Below are 17,526 nucleotides of genomic sequence, written 5' to 3'. Positions count from 1 at the left end.
TGCAAGGTTCGCAGGAGAGCTTCTGTAAAGTTTGGAAGGTAGGAGACGAGATTCTGGCAGAAGTAAAGCTGTTAGTACCGGGCGTGAGTCGTGCTTCGGTAGCTCAGATGGTAGAGCACTTGCCGCGAAAGGCAAAGGTCCCGAGTTCGAGTCTCGGTCGCTCACACAGTTTTAATCTGCCAGGAAGTTTCATATCAGCGCACACTCCGCTGCAGAGTGAAAATCTCATTCTGGAAACATCCCCCAGGCTGTGGCTAAGCCATGTCTCCGCTATATCCTTTCTTTCAGGAGAGCTAGTTCTACAAGGTTCGCAGGAGAGCTTCTGTAAAGTTTGGAAGGTAAGAGACGAGATACTGGCAGAAGTAAAGCTGTTAGTACCGGGCGTGAGTCGTGCTTCGGTAGCTCAGATGGTACAGCACTTGCCCGCGAAAGGCAAAGGTCCCGAGTTCGAGTCTCGGTCGGGCAGACAGTTTTAATCTGCCAGGAAGTTTCATATCAGCGCACACTCCGCTGCAGAGTGAAAATCTCATTCTGGATCGGCTGCATTGTTTCTGTTCTGCGCTCCTCTCTTCTCCCCCCCCCCCCCCCCGGACACGCTTTTATACCCTCCATTGCTAGTGCTCTACCGTCTGTGAGTGGTTATTACACGTTGACGTCGTACGTCGAACTGTAGACGGTGGCCACATTAAAATGAATGAGTCACAGTTGTAATCAGTCAATTAATTCAAATACAGGGATGCAAAAATTTGCGTAGAACGGAAATGGAATGATCCCATTGACTCCGTCGTAGGGAAAGCATTGGCAGGCGTCGGTTCATTGTCAGAATATTAGAAAATATAGTTTTTCTACTAAGGAGTCTGCATACAAAACGCTTATGCGTCCCATCGTGGAGTGCAGTGTGCGACACCTGCACCAAATAGGAGTAACAGGGGATACAGAAGAGGTACAGAGTGAACTAGGACTCCACCGAAAACCTTTCAGAGGTGGTGGTGTGGACAAATGGAAGAAAAATCTCTTTAGTAAGCATTATCTCTAAAATGCGTACTATAAGAGCTATGAGCATTTCATCGTCTTCGATGCTGTGAAACTCATCTCTTCTGATGCAAGTTGAGTTCCATATTTTGGGAGGAGGTAGAGTGTGCACAAAATCGAGAAAAAATGTCCAGCAAACATGGGCTCTAAAGTACATAGCTTAAAAGGTATGAGCACTTGTTCAATAGATGGGATGTTCTAAAGTAGCTAGATGATGAAGTACTTTGTTAGAAGCAGGAAAATCCTTTGAAAACAAATGGACTCATTCTACGGACGCATGCTTTGTTTCAATGGTTTCTTTTCAGTTAATGAACATATAGTAACTTATAATAAGAGAAGCTTATTAAATGATTGCTGAAGAGGACAATAAATGCAAACATCACCGTGTTTGGTGTCGGTGGATCTGACCTTGGACGGGGAGACTGTGATGCCAATAGTTTTTATGTGGGTTTTAATATGAAGTTTTTATCTTAAGTGCCCTGTATTTGAGTACTGAAAGTAATGGATTTTGAGACAGAATGGAGACGCAGGTACACGGTCTGTAAACGTTAAATGTTTACAACGTATCACAGTGGTGTACCGAAATTCAAAGCGAACAGTTTGATATAGGACACTTGCAATCTAACGAGCCCGAAGACAACTTCAAACTAGCATACAGAAGCCACCATAGTGTCAGTCGAGCGCGCGATGCATACGAGAGTGGACCACAATGCGTGCGTGGGCGAGGTAGCCGCTTCGGTCGCACAGGAGTCGACCGCTCCACTTAGGACGGATCAGATTTTGACTCGAGGACCACCGCTGTTGATGACACAGGCTTCGGACACTGTACATTCTCGCAGAACAAGAACGGGGAACGACGGAGGGCCTAGAATCGGCAATGGCCGGCGAGGCCGCGTCCTTCAAGACAACAGTGAAGAACAGGAACCAGCCATAGCTCCACAGGTAGGCCAGTTACTGTGAAGGAATACGATCCACCATTGACATCGCACCGAAAGTTGATGACAGCCATCAAAGAGTCGCCAAGGACCTACAGGTCACTAATGAAGGCCGACGACGATGACACCAACTTGCCAGAGATAGAGCCGCTAGACGCGGCAAACTGACTTCCGATCACGACAATGATACCTCTTTTGGGGAGGAAGCTGTACAGGATTTTGCCTCCGACACGTCCCACAGCCCGGGAATCGACACGATCCTGATGAAAACGACGATAACAAGCAACGTTTCCAGTGGTGCGCCGTAGGCGGGGAGGCAGTAAACGGAAGGATTCACACCCGACAGAAGACGTCGACAACCGACAGACGCCTGTCCCAAAGTCGAACCCATATGAGCCACTTTAGAACGAGGCTGAACAAATGGACGTTACTACTCCATCTGATGTGGAACACTCAAACCTCTGCCCCAGGACCTTGAAAACTTGAAACCCTTCAACTGCAAAAATACGGCTTATCACGATCCAGTAGACCGGAAGTTAAATGCTGAACTCAAGAAGATATCGGTCAAAGTGATATATAAAGGTGATACCATAAAGTATCACTTTTAGTCACTTTGTGTCCAGCGTAACGGCCTCTGGTCCCTTCAGGAACGAAAATATTTTTTTTTACACACAGGCTACCTACAGAGAAGATCTTGAAAGTTGTCAGCAAATACCAACCAGCTGGGGTATCGGCAAAAGAGGTCGAACTGGAGCTCGAAGGACTAGGATTTCATCAAGCCTCTGTTCATCAGTTCAAGTCGAGGGATGAAAACACTGACAAATCAACGGCCAAACCAGAATATTCTGTTACACTTCGTGCAGGACCAACCACTGTATCTATCTCCGACATTCGTCACTTGTTAGACACTAAGTTGTAAATTTAAACTTACCGCCAAAAAGAGGGATCACTGCAGTGCAAACGCTACCAGCAGTTTCTTTCACACTGCAGACTATTGAAGCCTACCACCACACTGTGTAAAATGCACTGGTCATCACCTATCGAAGAACTGCACCAACCCATATACGAAAAAAGTGTTTGAACTGTGAAGGAGAGCACCCAGCCATTTGAAAGGGTGCCCAACGTTTCAACAACCCCAGAAGACATACACGGCCCAAGTCCAGGTTGCACTGGAATGACACCAACAATCCGCCGTCGCCGCTGCACCACTTAAGTTGAAAGTCAGAAAGAATTCCCTCCACTAAAGAAGAGGACAACTCCTACACAACCCGTTGCAGCTGCCAACTCACGGGCTTCACAACACCTGCTAGACATGAGACTTCTGACTTCATGGAACTTGCACAGATGTTTTCCATTATTTCTGAATTTGTTGCCGCTCTCTCCCAAAGAAACATTTTCGCCATTCTCAAGGAAACTTTCCAAAAACTTAAAAGCGCATCACACATGATCTCCAGACTTCTCACCTGGTAGCCATGAAGATATACGTCACCAGTAATGGCCTGTAGATCTATATAGAAGAAAAATTCTTCACTTTGTATATACAATGCCAGTGCTGTCATCAACAAGAAACTGGGGTATCGGACAGATCGACCCAATGACCGGCGGTCGGGGGAGGGGAGGGAGGGGGGTAAAGGTACGCCCATTTTCATGAACAAAAGCAATGCACTTTCATCACTCTCCCACCCCTTATTTCCCTTGAGGCAGCGGCGGTGAATACTTCGACTTCTTATGGCATCATCACACTGATTGCAGCTTACTTAAGTCCAAACCTCCCGTCGGAGACTGGAGTCCTCCCTCGGGTATGGGTGTGTGTGTTGTTCTTAGCATAAGTTAGTTTAAATAGTGTGTAAGTCTAGGGACCGATGACCTCAGCAACTTGGTCCCCTAGAAATTCACACACATTTGAACATTTAAGTCCAAACAGACAGTTCAAAAAACACGAATTTAGATCCATATTCAACGCCTTCGGTAAGGTCCTCCTTTGTGGGGGGACACTATGACTGGAATTCCCGACGTAACAACCTTTGAGGCGAGAGGCTGCATGACTTAGAACAATCCCAGAGGCAATCACTCTTGAACCTGAAGATCCAACCCACATTCCAGCAAACCATAACGCCAGGCCCGGTGTCCTCGACATAGCCATGCTCAAGACTATCCGTATTGATCTCCAGCTCGTCACCATTGACGACTTATAATCCGATCACAACCCTGTCGTTGGTTACAATAGCGAGGCACTAGGCCACTTCTACCACCCAGAAACCATCATTACCAACTGGCATCAGTTCAGTTCCTAGCTGAATAACAATCTTCGGCCCACAGAAGATGTGTCAGCCCCAGCATCCATCGATGATGCCATTTCAACCCTGGCTGGAAAGTTCAAGAGAACATTTCGGCAGGCGTCGTTCAGAAAGGCACATACTTTGCATCATTACAAAACCCTTTCCCCGCTGTCGCAGGACCTCAAGTCTCTCAAAAATAGATCTTTCAGACAGTGGCCAAGATTCTGTAGCCACAGAGAAATGAAGAGACTGGCACTCGAACTCCACTTTCGAGCTGTTGAAAATAGGCAGGAAGTGTTAGGAGACCCTCATACTTCAGTTTCGCAATGAGTGGCTCCTTGTCCGAACATGACACCAACCTCAGCTACCAAAACTAGCCATCCGAGGCCTGAACGGTCAATGCTACAATCCTCTGGGAAAGGCAGAAGTTTTTGCAGCAACATATACGGCTCAAAACACCTTCGACACGTATGATAGTGTCGATTTTGTGGCTCAGACTAAGCACATGTCCTCTGAGAGTAAGTTCGATGGCTAGGACCAGACCTTACTAACCTGGCAGAAGCATGACAAATCATCACTCACCTTGGGAATCGCTCAGCCCCAGATCCATGGAATTACCAGTCAACAACTTAAACATCTTGCGAGGAAGCCAACTGTGTTCTTGACGAGCATCTATAATAACTGTAAGCTGCAAGGATATTTCTCGACTGCATGGAAGACTGCCCAGGTGCTTCCAATACCAAAGCCAAGGACTTCACATACCCAGAAAACTACCGTCCAGTAAGTTTACTCTCTCCAAGATCCTCCAAAAGCTACTATTGTAGAGAATTCCGCCCATCCTCGACAACGATATTATACGCCCAGACCAATTTGCCTTTTAACCTTCATTGTCTGCAGAACTGCAGCTCATGCGTGTCTTTGAATTTATCTCTTACAACCTTAATGTTTCCAGTTATACAGTGGCAATATTTTTGTATGTCGAAAAGGTGTACGATCAAGCCTGGCGGGACAAATCACTACTCAGACTGGCGAACTTGCAGCTACTCCATGACTACAGCCCCAAGATCTTCAACAGATTTTTGTAGAATAGGCATATACTAGTGAAGATCGAGGGACGGCACTCTAGCCTCAGACTCCTCACAGACGGCGTCCCTCAAGGTTTTCTGTTGTCTCCATTACTCTTCGCCATCTGTGTCAGTGGCACTCTGCTATTGCCACACGTGGTGCTTGCTCAATTGCTGACCAGTAGCTGGAGAGTCAATGTTATCACCGCTCGCCTACAGCGTCAACTCACGGTGGTAGAAGATTTGGCCAAGCAAAGTACAATTACTATCAGTGCAGACAAGACGAGAGCGGTGAGGTTTACCCTTTGTCACCCGTATTTGAGAGACAGGCTGATTCTTCACCACCAGAAAAAATGTTCAGATGTGTGTGAAATCTTATGGGACTGAATCGCTAAGGTCATTAGTCCCTAAGCTTACACACTACTTAACCTAAATTATCCTAAGGACAAACACACACACCCATGCCCGAGGGAGGACTCGAACCTCCTCCGGGACCAGCTGCACAGTCCATAACTGCAGCGCCCTAGACCGCTCGGCTAATCCCGCGCGGCTTCACCACCAGGAAATTCCATGGCGCAATCACATCAAGTACCTTAGGGTCCCATTCGAAACAAGTTACTTTTCAGACTGTGTGTACAGGATAAGAGGATCAAGATTTCACAGCTCATCTTCCAACTGTGGCCCCTACTGGGCAGCTCGCAGGTGAATTTACAAGACATCAGTGCTCCCAGCTATTTTATTTGGTTGTTCCACTGGGGGAACAACCAGCCTCTCTAATTTGAAAACCATCCAAACTTTGCAAAATCCATATCTTCGACTGATTCTTGGGGCGCCCAGGTGGACAAGAATTAGTGACCTACATGAAGAGCTCAACCAGTCAATCGTCCAAGAAATTATCATCTAACGCACACGCATGTTCATGGACAAAACAGAATCCATGCGACCCACGTCACATCGCCTAGACTATAATGGATCAGTAGCTCCTGAGCGTTGGCATGGGTCCAGGTGTCTGGGGCGACTGTTGATGTCCCACAGTAATTATCCACCTCAGCTTTCATCTACACGCTATTAGGTCCAAACGACACAAAGCCCACTGTCCCTACCAATTTAAACTTCCTCATGAGAATAATGAAACAAAAAATATTAACGTAAACGTTGTGTAAAAACTAATGACGTTTACAATTCGATCTAAAGAGTAGTTTCGTGATAAGTAGGTCACACAAACGATAAAGTATGAAGATTATTCGTGGCAACATAGTTCACAGTTCAAATGAACAGATCCGTCTATAAACACTGATGTAGTCCTAAATCCAGTGAACGATGACTATCATCACTAGCACACGGCACAGTAACGTTAATATGACCACCGCCTAGGTTCTATGTCAACGTGAACAGGTGGCAGGTTACAGCGCTAGCAGTGAGGGGCGTATGTAAAGCGTGTCGTGGGGACGTGGAAAACACTGCAGTCGTTCTCGTAAGGTGGAAACAGTGCGATTTATCTGACGTCCAAAAGGGCATAACCATTGGTTTTCAGGCTAAGGGATGAGTCATTTTCGAAACAGTTACGTTTGTAAATTGTTCGAATACCGCCATGGTTAAAGTACATCGTGCATGACGAAATAGCAAAATGGTTCAAATGGCTCTGAGCACTATGCGACTTAACTTCTGTGGTCATCAGTCGCCTAGAACTTAGAACTAATTAAACCTAACTAACCTAAGGACATCACACACAACCATGCCCGAGGCAGGATTCGAACCTGCGACCGTAGCAGTCCCGCGGTTCCGGACTGAGCGCCTAGAACCGCTAGACCACCGCGGCCGGCACGAAATAGCACTATCCATGACTGGTACCGGGGCAGCCGTGGTGCACCACGGTCCGCAGATAAACGACGGCTGCGGAGATGTCTGGGCGAATAGACGTGCAACTGTTGAGCAACTGACCGGCCAGATGAGCCAAGGAGCTACCAACAGTCTCCTGAACGACCATTCAGTTGCGTTTGGACCTCTGGAGCAGGCGCCTGGCTCAAGCACCCATGGTGGTTGCTGTTCATCAACTACGGAGGCTGGCATTTATACGCAGTACGGCAACTGGACGTCCGCTGAGTGGCGACAGCTGGCCTCTTCAGATGTCATTGGTGGCCGGGAGACGCCTCGCGGGGCGGTTCGGCCGCCGCTCCACAAGTTCTTTAACACCACTACGGCGACTTGCGAGTGAATGAGGATGAAATGATGATGAAAGACACACAACACTCAGTCATCTCGAGGCAGGTGAAAATCCCTGACCCCACCGGGAATCGAACCCGGGACCCCGTGCGCGGTAAGCGAGAATGCTACCGCAAGGCCACGAGCCGCGGACGCCTCATCAGATGATACACGTTTCATGTGCCATCGGACTGATGAATGTTGGCGTGCACGGCGTGGGACGCCTGAAAGGCCGCAGTGGTGAGCATCATGTCCTGTTTTCGTGGCATTCCCACAGTGATCTCAGCATTGTGGAAGGCGCAATGCATCAACAGAAGCGTCGATCTATCCTGGTGAACAATGTGCGCTTCAACTTGCAGTTTGTTTTTCCTCGGCACGATGCATCTACCACCAGGAGAACGCAACGTGTCATACAGCTCGCATTGTACCTGGCCACAAAATTCCCAGGATTTAAACCCACTCTACAATCTGTGGCAGCACCTCGGTCAGGCTGTTCACGCCATGGATCCTCAGCCAAGAAACCTAGCTCAGCTGGTCACGACACTGGAGTCAGTATGACATCACATTCCTGCCGGTACGTTCCAGAACTTCACAGACTCCCTTCCTGCACATCTCTTAGTGGTCTGTGCTGCAAAAGGCGGTTATTCAGGCTTCTTACAGGTGGTCACAATAATGTGAAAAGACGGTGTATAATGTCCAGTTTGGCTCTTCTTGGCGGTGATTGTAGATAGATGCGCCTGAGCTAGCAGGACAGAGCGGATTACGTTGTGGAAAGGGGTCAAAATAAGTTCCTGTCAGTTTCGTTCAACATACAAACTTTATTCATCAACACACACTATTACAACAAGGATGCAAAACACTCAAAACATTAGTCGACCTCCTTTGATTAACTTTAGGTCAGCTGAAGGCTATAAAATAAATAAAAATAAAATGGAATAAAATATTAATGATTAATTATTCTGTATGTATGATGATTGGTTGTAATTGGTATTTGCTTATCTGGAACGTGGACGTTTAATTATTCGGTATCAGACGCTTGACAATGGCTATTTGGAAAAGGCAATGTAACTCGTAGTTGACCGTGAAAGAAAACTGAAATAATCGGACTTCGTAATTAAATCGTTTCCAAAGACTGCTGCGGTAGGTACGGACTCATGATCTATTCTCAATATTACAATGATTTGCCAGCCATGCCAATACGTCGTACAGAGGTGATTGTCTACTAAACATAAAAAGGTTACACAGTTAGTTAAATCAGATATATTCAATGAAATAGCCTACAGTTCACAATCCTACTTACTTTTATAAATATAAATTCATTACAGAATCGAGTGCCTAGTGTGGTTGCAACTCGCAGTATTCTTCTATAACATGAAAATATGGCGGTGTGCCAGACAATAAAATAAAATATGTGCTTCTCGCACCACTTCTACCTGAGCTCTCTCCTCTCTTAATCAAACATAAGAGTAACGTAATTATTCTTTTGTCTTTATCAGCGACACAGCGCTGCAGTTGTGTGCCATAGGCTTTATTTATTAGTCACTGATTATTTATTTAATTAATATTTCGCGTTTCCGCGGAAACTCACGCTCGGCATGCAAATGTGCCTTTATATTGCCCCCTGAATTGCGAGGCGAAAGGACACACCTGCAGGCGAGCAATTCACCTAAAGGCACAAGAAAATCTAAGTTATCTACAACTATTCACATGACTTACATTACACACATTATACACATTATATACAAAATTTGAATGACGCGGGTGCGCCGTAAAAGTTCTCATGTTGGCAGATAGAGTGCGCGCATGCGCAGAAGCGTCTGTGTGACTCCGGCAGTGCCGTTATATCATACAGTTAGATCACGCGGCACAGTAATGCAGTTCATATTGTTCGTGTGCGCGCGTATCTTAGTCGTTGCACAAAGAAAATATTCAACCAAGATTACATATGAAGACTACATTCTATAACAGGTAACTTAGTTTTAAATTTACAATATTTGTTATATCACAATATAACTCAGATTGTTGAATGTTCTTAGTTACATAGTATTGTTTTGAAATACTTCAAAGAAAAATGTCCGTATGTTTCAGGTGCGTCGACCTATTCACATCGTGTCGTTATTACAGTTCATATTCATCTGCTGCACAATAATTTTTTCACAGGTTAGTATCATCGTTGTATAACAACGTGATTAAAACATAAGCGTGTCCATTTCCATTTCCATTATAGTCGTTGTGATGCAGTTCGTTGTGACAAAAAAGGCATTGTTTATTACAGATCTGACGTGACCCGTTAGTAATTGGTCCACGTGCAGTTCGTTTTTTACATTCCGTGGAAGCTTGGTTGCAGAACCTCGGACGGCACATAGCTGGCGTGGATCCTTGGACAGTCCAGGTAAGAGTGTCCGTCACATTTCGAGAACATTTCATTCCCTGAAGTTCCAACCAAAATTCTTCCACCCGTCGTGTTGTTTTCTGGACAGGCACTCTGTGTCCGTTTAATCCAGTTAACATCTTGAAGTTAGGTACTGTAGTATTGTCACTAGACGATGCACGAATTATGCACTTCACATTTTCAGTTTTTTGCTGAATATAGCTCACCTAAATGTTCGTAGTTATTAATCAAAGAAATGGTTCATCGCGTTTACATAGGTACGATGCATAATGAATGTTATTAACAGTTTCTTTCACATAGGTTTCTGCGTAGTTGCAGAGTTAGTAATGTTCATTAATGTCCGTGAACAATGGTTCACTATGCAATGTCCTTTTGGCACTCGTTTTGTTCAAATTTCTTTTACATAGTAACAGTTACATTATACATCATTGAAAGAGAAGCAAAAAAAAATATAAGTAATCATACATACACACGTCACATATTTTCTTAGCATAAACATAATACAGTTGCACATAAACATGTTTACATCATTATTACGTAGCTATGGGTTATTACATTGTGTCACATTTGATTACATGAATTGCAGATAATTACGTCCTGTTTAAGGGTTTTGCTGGGATTTTATCGATGTTTATTTTGTGATGTCATCTGAAATTAAGATAGGTTAGACACAACATTCATTACATCAGTAGGCAAGACCCGGCATTTTCACTACTCAATAAATATTCAAAATAGTAAGAGAGAAAATGTTTGATTCCTCGCGTTTTGTGCGTGTGTGTATAGTGTCTGTGTGGCCTTGACTACTGATAGATGCTTTTCGTGTTGAGAGATGTGCGTCTAATCTATTTCTCAAAGTAAAAGTTCGCTTCACAGATGACGTCTGTCGGTTGGTCAGGTGTCACACCAAGTCAGTAATACCCACAGTCACAAATGTTCCGTAAAAAAATTAATATATCATTCACTGCTACGTAAACATAAATTTTATTTTAATATTCCGTCTTCCAGGTGGTGGCGCGCGCTGAAAGAAGAGTTCTTCTGCCTTCAACTGCGTCACTGGAACCGCTGAAATGAAAATTTCTATACTACTTACTATCTGTGTTGTAGCAACAGAGTTTTTTGGAGTTGCTTAGCAATGTTTTGATGGATATGACTTTGACATTATTCCGCATGAAATGCTCTAAGATCTCGGTGTGCGTATAGCCCAATAATTTTGTTAGTTCTACGATGTTGTAACAAATACGCACCAGGATGCGGTATGTTAACAATTATATAAGGTCCTTCATATAGCAGACGCCACTTAGCGTTGCGTCGTTTGAGTGCTACAGATTTATGATGAGTACGAAGTAGTACAAGCATTCCTACCTCGAATTTTTGTTTTCTTTTTATTATGTTTCTGTGATGTTTGTTTTGTATCTGTGCGTGATGTGTCAGCGTAGTCAAAACTTCTTTTATTTTCTGTTCAGGTGTGATTTCCTTGTCTGACAACTTAGGTAATGGTTCTATCCACTGATCGTTCTGTTTGCAATTGAACATGATCTCGTTAGGTGTGTAATTTGTATCGTAAATATTTAAGTTATTGTGTACGTCTTCGAAAAGACTTAGGTAGGACACCCAATTAGTATATTTTGATGAAATATAGGTCCTCATGAATCGGTTTAATTCTCGGAAAAGTCTCTCAGTCGCGTTACATTGTGGTCTAAACTTTGAAATAGATATACTTTTAATGTTATTGTCCTTCAAGAAATTTCTCCATTTGTACCCAGAGTAGTATGCTGCATTATCTGACAGAATTGCTTTAGGTTTTCCCACGTGCGTCAGGTAATCACTTGAGAATCTTCGTATTATAGCACTTGCAGTGGCGGATTTTAAAGCATAAAGTTTTACATGTTTAGAAAATATATCGTAAAAAGCCAAGATATATTTGACGCCTCCAGAGCTTGCTGGATGCGGTCCACTGATGTCAGTACACAGAATTTCCAGGGGTTTACTGGGTAAAATAGAATGTAAATCTGTCTTTGTGGATAAATTCTGAGGTTTTGATTTTTGACATATGACACATGTTTTCAGTTCCCTGTAAATTTTCCTTCTCATATTGCTAAAATAACAGTATGTGCTGAGCTTTGCTAAACACTTCTTCGTCCCATAATGACCCCAAACTAAGTGTGTGTGCCAAATTAGATTACGTTCAGACTCTTTGGGAATGCATACACACCAGTTAGTAGCATTTGAATGTCGGCGATAAAATAACACATCATTGTGTAACTTGTAATACTTAGTCAAAGGATGATTGTGTTTTTCTACCAGTAATGTTATTATCTTATACCAGTGAGGATCAGATTTTTGTAATTTAGCCATGTTTCTGCACATATCAATATAATATTGGTGATACTGCTTGTCTTGCATTAAGAGAATCCTGTAGTCATTTATATTTTCTAAGTCACTGTTGGTTTCATTCATACCTTGTGGAAGTCTAGACAAAGCGTCGGCAATGGTGTTGTCCTTACCTTTTATGTACTTGATTTCAAAAGAGTAGTTCTGAAGTGTAACTGCCCATCGTGGTAGTCTAGGATGTACAAGTTTACAAGTTAACAAAAATGTCAGGGCCTGGTGGTCGGTATAAATTACTGTATGTTTTCCAAATAAATAATAATTGAATTTCTTGAATGCCCATACTATGGAAAGTGTTTCTAACTCAGTAGTGGAGTATGTACGCTCACATTCAGATAGAGTACGACTCGCAAACCCAATAATTCTTATCTGTTCCTTATCTTTATTCTTTACAACTTGAAATAAGCAACATCCCAAACCAGTACGTGAAGCGTCACAAGTCATACAAAAATCTAAATTGAAATCTGGATGGCTCAATATATTTGCATTCACTAAAGCATGTTTAATTGTATTAAAGTCATTCTGGCACTGTTCCGACCAGATTCAAACTTGATTCTTTCTGAGTGGATTTAGCAGATGTTTACTGTTCAAAAGTGGTTGTGGCAAAAAACGTCTGAAAAATGAACATAGCCCAAGGAATGATTTTAACTGCTTTTTAGTTCGAGGACTAGGAAAGTTTCTGATAGCATCTAATTTACTGGGATCAGGACGTATGCCCTGTGAATTAATGATATGTCCTAAATATTTTATCTCACTGCAACCAAACTTTGATTTTCTAAGATTGGCTGTGACTCCAGCTTGTGCAAATTTTTCTAAAATTCTTTGAAGTGTGTCAAGGTGTTCATTCCAAGACTGTGTAGCTATCAGTATATCATCAACATAGTGTGTGACTGTCTCAACTAAATCATCGCCAAGCACGGTATCCAGGGCTGTAATGAATACCCCAGAACTGACATTCAGTCCGAAAGGTAGAACACAAAACTGATAGGTTCGCCCCCCGAACATAAATGCAGTATATTTCCGAGAATCAGGAGTGATACTCACCTGCCAAAATGAATTAGCGAGATCTATTGTGGAAAAATACTTTGCATCTAGAAATTTCTGTAATTGCTCTTCTAAATTTTCGGGTTTTGTGTGAACTGGTAAAATTATTTCATTAATTGCTCGTGCGTCTAACACTAACCTAATGCTTCCATTTGATTTTTTGACAACAAGTAGAGGACTACAGTAAGGCGAGGTGGATGGTTTAATGACCTTCCAGTCTAACATTTGTTTTAATTCTTGCCACACAGCAGGTCGTTGAGATAACGGTACGTTATATGTCTTGTGGTAGAAGATCTTGTGAGGCTTAACTTCAATCTTGTATGCATACGTGTTGATAACACCTATTCGTTTGGCAAAAACTTGTAAATATTTGGATAACACTTCCTGTAGTTTTATACGTTCATGTGCACTGAGAGCTGTAGCTTCATTTATCTTATGATCAAGCAATGTTTTCAAGTCCATTAGCTCTGTGTCAAATGAGTGTGTGCGTGTCTTGAATGTCATTGTCAAGTACTAACTGAACCTTGTACCCTGTACAGTGTTTGTCATGCTTAAGAGTTCTCCTGTCCAAATCAATAATAATTACACTGCCTCTATCATTTAAAATACATTTACCTTTGGAGAAGTCTATAATGCAGTCCTTCTCGCTCATAATATCTATTCCTAATATGCAACTTGTCACAAGGTTTTGTACAACCAGGAATGGCCATTGTACGGTTCCATTACCTATTTTAATGTTTACAAAAACTTGCTTCGTAACCCTACATGACTTATTACCTAGTGCAGTAGTTATTTTACAGTTTTGGGCAGGAAACTCAGGCACAGGTTCCAATTCACACATCTTTTTATAGAAATTAAAAGACAAAACGCTCACAGCTGCACCTGTATCTAGAATAATAGTAGTTGGAATCCCACCTACTACACCAGTGGTAGATGCTAAAACAATTTCATTTGTGTTTGAACGACATTGTGTAGTGTCTTGTAAAAGTTCATCTGATATATTGTTATTGTGGTTGTATCTTATAAATAAAACAGGTAATTTTTGTTTAGAATTATTCGGCATATCATTATTCTGATGTTCAACTGTGGTGCCAAATAACTGATTAACATTGAAGTCGCCCCCCAAGAATTCCTCAGCCACGACCAGGGGCATAGAAGTGACTGTTTCTAGTTTGTTGGATTAGCATTTGTACTAGGTACTGACACAGATTGAGGTTGTGTGTCAGGTGTCATTTCTATTATATTCACATTCGGATATTGCCTATTGTGATCTCCAAACTTTTGCGGTTGTTGTTGCTGTTGCGCATTATAACTTACCTGTCGGTCATAAGGTATGCTCCAATTTTGTCCTGGTGGCTGCTGTGTTAAAGCAGTGTTTGAATGAAAGTACTGATCGTTACGAGTCCAGCCTTGACGCTGTCTTGGCTCGTAGTTATTATTATTATTTCTGTTTCTGTTTGTGTTTTTGTTGTTGCCTATGTATCCGTTGTTACCGTTGTAGTTATTACCGCGGTGCCTTTTGTATGGATTGCCGCATGAAGTGTTATTACTGTTGTAACTATTGTTTGTATTGGAATACGCGTGTTGATTTTGATTTCCGTATTGAGACGGCATGTGAGTTTGCTGTTTTTGTTGTACCGCGTATCCAACTGTGGGCGCGCCAGAATTGAGTTGGCAAGCCTGCATGTTTTGCATTCCACTAGTGTAAACATTGTGGCTGCTGTTTTGCCGCGCGAAGCGCTGATCTTCAAGTAACATGTCAACCGAATCTAAAGCTGTTAGAAAATAATCTGAATCGTCATCCGGGATATGTAGGAGTTTTTCTTTAATGTTGAAAGGCAATTTGGCCTTCAACGCACGGAGTATATCGCGTGTTGCGACTGGTTCGTCTAAAAAGTGTCCCATGTTCAAGTATTTTTCAAAATATCTGCGTAAGTTGCCATTTTTACTGTTAAAAGTTTCAGGTTCTAGAATTTGTCTTCTGAGTCGCTCCTGGACGGATTGCGACCAGAATTTGTTCAGAAAAGCACGCTCAAACTCACTGTACGTGGTACATACGTCAGCTTGACTGTATGCCCAGACAGCTGCATCGCCTTGGATGTAACCGACAATATATGAAATCTTTTTCCGGTCACTCCAAGTGCGTGGAAATGCGTTACTAAAAGATTTAAGAAAAATCACCGGATGAATGGTTCGTTTTTCTGGGATAAAAATCTGAAATTGCCTGTGTTTCATTAAGCTTTCTTCTTCCTTCGCATTGTGATATGGATTTGTTCCACTGTAATTACTGCAATGTTCAGCTGGCGAGTAATTACAATAATGTTGCTGTGGTTTACCATGATAATAGCTTGTGTTTGTGTTTGTACATCGTGGTATGTGTTGTAGTCGTGGTGTGTTTTGTTCTTGTGTGTTTGTCGTGTGCGGTATGTGTGTGTCATACTCGAATGTATATTGGTTCCTGAACTGTACATTTTGACTGATATTTTCGTTACATTCAGACTGTGGTCGATCGGTGAATTGTGTCATTGGTCCAGTGACGGATTGTACTGCGTCACTGATCAGCTGTTTGTTATTAGTAATGTATTGCGCTACGGAGTCGTGCACAATTGTTGGTAAATTTTCACGTAGGCATCTATCAAAATGTTTGTCTTTGTTCACTACCCAATCATGAAATTCTTTATTAATGTTTTGAAAATGAGCTGTAGCATCAGATTGTAAGATGTCAGTCAGGTGTCGTTCAACATTGTCAAATTTATTCTGTACGTCAGTAATTCGTTTTTCAAGGTTGTCGTGTACTGAAAGATATGTTTGAATTTGTTCAGTAAGAACTTCACACGTGACATTAAGATTTTTTACTTGTGTCTGTAAAAGTGCTACGTCAGTTGTAGTCTTTTCTTGTGTCGTATTAAGCTGGGAAAATTTAGTACTGAGTTCAGTCATCTGTTTGGTCAGTGTGGCGTCTATAAGTTCCACACGTTTACATAAAGTGTCATTACTCGTCTTGAGTGCTATGAGGTCAGATTTAATTTCGTCATTTTGTGTCTGTAAGGTTGCCATGTTTTCGGCGTTCTGTTTCATTATCATTTGTAACATGTCGGCAATGTTTACCGTTTGCAACGTCTGTGCCCGCGCCGCGTCATTAGACGTGACGTCATGCATTAACATGGGCTCTGACTGAGACTTTGAAATTTTTGTGGTGGACGGCCTATTGTCAAAATTTCCGTCAACACTTGCGTCAATGTTTGATAAATCGTCACTACCGGTTGCTGTCGTAAAGTCATTTTCTAACATTTGTCTCTCGTCCGAGTCGGATTGTGTCTGAATAGTACGTCTTTGCTGTTCCATTTTTGCGTATTGATTTCTAGTCATTACCATGCCACACGTGATTTATGTTTCAAGAAAATATTTGACACTGATTTTAAAATGAAATGCAGTTGAGCATGAATCGCTCGTAGCAACAATGGCTGTCCCGTTAATTTAAAAATATAAACTGAATTTGAGATTATTGGTAATGGCTGCTGGCCATGTTACATCATATCGTACAGAAGTCGGCCATATTGTACACTCGTGTATTGGTATTGTTGGATACGTTATTGTTTAGGAAAAAGTGCTAAGAATGAAATTTGTTACTGAAAACTGTTATGCGCGAAAGAAACACTACAGAATTTACTGAAAAGCTAATACACTGAATTATACGTCTGGTCAAGCCTGCTAATGCAAAGATGCTGCGTCTTACCTTATTTTGCTGGAAGCTTCATTGCGTTTTCCGGCAAAACTTTAGAATTGGAAAATATCTTCAGATTTTCATTATCTCTCATACATTCACGTCCAGGTCCAGAAAGTTGATTTTTGACATGAAACAAAAAGAACAATGTAACAAATGACAAAATAACAAGTCCGACACGCAGTCGCCAATATAAAATAAATAAAAATAAAATGGAATAAAATATTAATGATTAATTATTCTGTATGTATGATGATTGGTTGTAATTGGTATTTGCTTATCTGGAACGTGGACGTTTAATTATTCGGTATCAGACGCTTGACAATGGCTATTTGGAAAAGGCAATGTAACTCGTAGTTGACCGTGAAAGAAAACTGAAATAATCGGACTTCGTAATTAAATCGTTTCCAAAGACTGCTGCGGTAGGTACGGACTCATGATCTAATCTCAAAATTACAATGATTTG

The sequence above is a fragment of the Schistocerca nitens genome, chromosome 2 (genome assembly GCF_023898315.1).
Source record: "Schistocerca nitens isolate TAMUIC-IGC-003100 chromosome 2, iqSchNite1.1, whole genome shotgun sequence".
NCBI lineage: Eukaryota > Metazoa > Arthropoda > Insecta > Orthoptera > Acrididae > Schistocerca > Schistocerca nitens.
This window is presented reverse-complemented; position numbering follows the sequence as displayed.